General features: G+C 34.3%; 1 long non-coding RNA gene across 1 annotated transcript; it reads left to right on the top strand.

The window, feature by feature from the left end:
• On the top strand, positions 1–4,126 carry LOC139848205 (uncharacterized). The gene is made up of 4 exons (XR_011759873.1): positions 1–1,968; positions 2,481–2,631; positions 2,978–3,069; positions 3,395–4,126. It is a non-coding gene; the product is annotated as an uncharacterized lncRNA (long non-coding RNA).
• Positions 4,127–4,859: the final 733 nt, after the last annotated feature.

Here is a 4,859-nt window from a genome sequence, read left to right as displayed (position 1 = left end):
CACTTTAGAACGTGTTACGGTCAAGGCATTGGTTTTTGAGATTATCACCCCTCGACTATCTAATCTCCGACTTCTTAATCATAAATGTCATGGCCAACGTGTTTGTTGTTGTCTCCAAGATGGAAGCTTATTTGGACATCAATGCCCTGTCAACTTACAGAACCTCACTTTAAAAAAATTGACCGTCAATGCTAAGGTTTTCGATATTATTACCCCTCGACTTGAACATGCCTTTTCAAGGTCTTTCTTCAAATGATCAGATGGCCTGAAATATTCTTTTAATGCGTAATGTTTTTGATAAGAGAACATGTATACAACTTGTGTAGTTATATGCATAAATAACCTTTATATGTGCAGTGTATTTCCTCATTCCCGGAGTTACTATTTGCTCGTCCTTCGCCCTTTAAGAACTTGATTAGCTTGAATATAGACTCCGGCTTGAGGGATACATGCAAAGTTGGTTGATTACTGTCTGTGATTTTTATTTACACTGTCCACGTATCGGTTTTATTACTGTCTGTGATTTTTAATACTGGGGTTCAGCTATTGTGGCAACTACTACATGAAACTTATTTGTTGCCTCTTGTTTGTTTGTTGACATCTGAGAGTGTGTTTCTAATGTTCTATTGATTAACAGCTAGTTTGCATCCATAACTAAATCTTACAAGTTGTGGACCAATTGCCATATTGTATGAAACTAATTTAATAATAGATTTTTTTATGGACTGTTGGATGTAAATAGTAGTTAGTTTGTTAGTTACCTGTTACAGTAGTTTGCTACCTGGTGTGGGTCTACAATCTAATGTAGGTACCTTTTGTATAAATACAAAATGTGTGTAAAGAAAAGTTAAGACAGAAAATTACTCTCAAATATAAAAATAACATGGTATTTGTGCCACCATGGCCCGAGTTTTACAAGAATTAAGCCAGTCAGCGGAATATATTGCCTATCCACTCCTAGTGCGAATACCACTCAGTGTGCCATTGTAGGTGAACCGGTCGATTGGCCCATATTATAAGTACAAATTGAGAATGATTAACATCTTTGGTCCAACTTTGGTAGTGTTGGATGTAATTAGTAGTTAGTTTATTTATTGGTTACCTGTAACAGTTGTTAGTTAAGTAGTTAGTTACCTGTAATAGTAGTTTGCTAGCTTGTGTAGGTCTGCTACCTTTTGTATAAATACAAGATGTCTGAATAAAGAAAAGATAGACAACAAATTACTCTCAAATATAAAGGTAACAGACCTTCTGTCTCAATAACAAGAGTAGAACAAGGGATAACGTGTCTCAAGTCGTATAGCTCTATGTAAATGCAACCTGGGTATAATCTTGTTGTACTTAAATATTATATTATCACATTTTAGAAATGGATTCATAACAGTTCATGATAGTTGTGATTCTATATCCACAGTTAATGTTGTGTAGGTTCATGTAGATTCCTTTCTCTGGCAGAAATGTTCTGTCATGCTAATAATAATAATTTGATCCATGTCTCTTTATAAAATATCCCAAGATGTCTCCATATTTTTCACATGCTCCACCTTTTAAATTTAACAACATCATTAAACTCAATGCTAACCAAAGATATCATTTCCGTGGCTGATGATGAAATAAAAAGGTTGTAGAACAAAGAGATAATTATAATGTAGTATTGCCTTAAAATATATTTGAGCCCATTATTCCATTGTCTTGAAAGATATTTGGTGGCACAGTTTACGGTTAGTTTGGGAGAAATGAAGGAAATGTTTATTCAAGAAATTGATGATGTCAGACCCTTTATTTCAAAGAAGAGGCAGGTCAGATGTTTATTGGATAAATTGCGTAAACGAAAAAGGAAACCCTGATGGAAGCACGCTACTCTCACCAGCTTGAACAAGTAGAAGCACTGATTGCTCGTATGGCCTCCCTCACATAGTAATTTCGTTGACAAAATTATTGACAAAATCATCTTCTTCTTCAACAATTGTAAGTTTTTTTAGTTTTCATATTTGACTGTCTTTCCATAGTTGTTGCAGCCTGCAGGTGGCTAAATGAGCGGGTTATAGGGTTTTGGTTGAGTTGGTTCATTTTTAGTAGCGGCTTAAACAGACGGAGTCAATTTGCTTAACCTACAGACTTTTTCTTTTTTGTCCTTTTATTATTATTTCTGGAATTCATAATTTAGTTATAAGAAAAAAAAAAACAATAGTATTACAACGATAAATACCAACCAGTTTTTTGTCTTCAGAATAAAAAAATTGATCAAGTAGCCTGTGCTTGTGCTCAATAAAAGTAAACTTCGGATCTTTAAAAAATCTGCTTCTATCTTCTTTTCTATATACCATTCTATTTTTTAGAAGTAAACTTCTTTTCTTTATACCATTCTATTCTAAATGCTGGAAATAAATCCAACCAACGTTGACCCATTCAGAACCAAATGGGACCTCAATTTCCACAGTTGTAATCCAATAACATGGCTTTTTAACATGTTTAATCAGTATCAGGTTCCTGCACCCTCCACCTCAACTCAAGGTAACTACTATTCTTATATGCAACGGCGTGCCCGCTTATTCAAGCGTTGTGCTGTACTAAAAAGTATCCCGGTTACAACCCCAATGCCATGAGGTGTGAACCGCCTGCCCCGGTGAGGTAACTATTCTTCGGCTTGCCCGCTTAATTATAGACTCTTATCAAACTTTGCGCTGTTTTAGAATGCATCCAAATTAAATAGCTCTCTCATTCTATATCTTCAAATTGTATTCTCTAATATCAGTTGATGTACATAGAATTTGCTTTTTTCTAATGTTTGCAAAAGATCAACAATCATTTGGGGAGTATCTTGAAGTCAAATGTGATGACTTCCGAATTCTAATATTGAACAATATTACCCAATTAAAGTGCTAACAGTTAACTGTGTACTTACAGTCATGGTGTTTTTAATTTTATTCAACCTATCCGAATTATTGATAGATTGTTCTAATCAAATTCTATGCAGATCCTGCCAACTTGAAGATGTTGGGTGCTAAAGATAGTGTCAACTTGAAGATGTTTGTCGGCAGTTGGATTAATGAATTTTTTCATGAAAATGTTAGTAGGTTATAATCGTCAAAACTTTACTTTATTACAGCTGTTACTTTTGGTGGCTTTTACTCTATCTTTTAAATATAACCACCCAAAAAGCTATACTTGCTTGCTTAGATAACCATCATTTTGGCAAATATATAAGCATGAAAAGAATCTATCAACAGGTAGATGGCCAAAACGTAGCCCACTTAATCTATGTAAAATAAATGTTCTCTATCACCTTGAACATAAGCAAATATAAACTCCATTTTTCTTGACATAAATTATGCCCTAAAAAGAATGTTCAATTTCTCAAGTATATTGAATCTGCATCAAATGTTACTTGTAGCATCCCCAACTCTTCTGAAAGTGCTAGAAAGAAGAAGTATAAAACAAAAGCTGGTAACCTCAACAAAGAAGCTTTCGACATCCCCTTAGAGGCTGTTAATGATGATGATGATGATGATGTTGATGATGATGATGATGATGGGCTTACTGATTTCGTACCCAACCGCAAACCTACTAAAGTTATTGGAAAGTTAGTTAACCCAGATAAAAGGGTTGTGTAAATAAAAAGCTTTGGTGAGTTTATAAGCGGGATGACTAAATATAGTGATCCACCAATTCCACCTACAAAGATCAATTGATGAGGCTCGTCTCATGGAATACGATGGGTAACTTGTGGTTTTCGGCGACATTTTTATGGGTTTGTCCTGCTGTGTTATTAAGTTCTGTAGATGGAATGTTCTCGAAGTTGGTTTAATGTCTAAAAAGGTTTTCAAGTTAATGTTGTACTCCACGGTTGGTTGATAGTTTTTGCTAGAGATAAGATGGTTATTGGTGTCCGGGTATTGGGTCCATTGCAGCTAAATTTCAAAGACTAACCGGCCCCACAACGATATGGAATACTTCGCTTGCACGAAACTACGTTTTCTTTAATGATGAATTCATGTGTTGGACGTGTGTGTTATTATGATCATTTGATTGGGCTTCAAGAACAAAGTTATACTATTCTCATGAATTACCACGTATAAAATAGATATGAATGGTTTTAGCTCTAATCTCAAATTTTCATTTCAAGTCGTACATGTTAGTTAGGCTTATGTTTACGCCTCTTTATGGGTTTGTGTATTACCTTTGATAGTGTGCATATCGATCATATATATACGTTGAAAGATTAAGATGGTGTCTTGCTTTGTAATTGGATCAAGCCATCAATTTGTTGGCTAGTCCTCTCTCTCTCTCTCTCTCTCTCTCTCTCTCTCTCTCTCTCTCTCTCTCTCTCTCTCTCTCTCTCTCTCTCTCTCTCTCTCTCTGTGTGTGTGTGTGTGTCTCTCTCTCTCTCTCTCTCTCTCTATATATATATATATATATATATATATATATATATATATATATATATATATATATATGGAGAGGATCTAGTGAGAACTTTTTTAGTATGAGAACTCTAGGAACTCCAAAAACACTCAAAATACACTAAAATTCGAGCAAAAAGGGGCACGGACGAACAAAAAAAATGAAATTCGAGCAAAATTCAAAAACACGGACGAACAAAAAATCATAGTCGAGCAAAAAAAAAATTTATTTTTATTTTTATTTTTTTAGAAAAAAAATGTAGAACACATTTTTGTTCGAATATCAATTTTTCGTTCGACTACCCTCATGTTCTACAATTTTTTGTTCGAATACAAAAATGTAGAACACATTTTTTTTTCTAATTCAAAATTTTTGTTCGAATTTCTTTTTTTTTGTTCGGCCATGTTTTTTTTGTTCGACTATCCCATTTTTTGTTCGACTACCCCATTTTTTGC

This window comes from Rutidosis leptorrhynchoides, chromosome 5 (genome assembly GCF_046630445.1).
Source record: "Rutidosis leptorrhynchoides isolate AG116_Rl617_1_P2 chromosome 5, CSIRO_AGI_Rlap_v1, whole genome shotgun sequence".
Lineage (NCBI taxonomy): Eukaryota > Viridiplantae > Streptophyta > Magnoliopsida > Asterales > Asteraceae > Rutidosis > Rutidosis leptorrhynchoides.
Note: the sequence above shows the minus strand (reverse complement) of the source record. Positions and strands in the feature narration are given on the sequence as shown.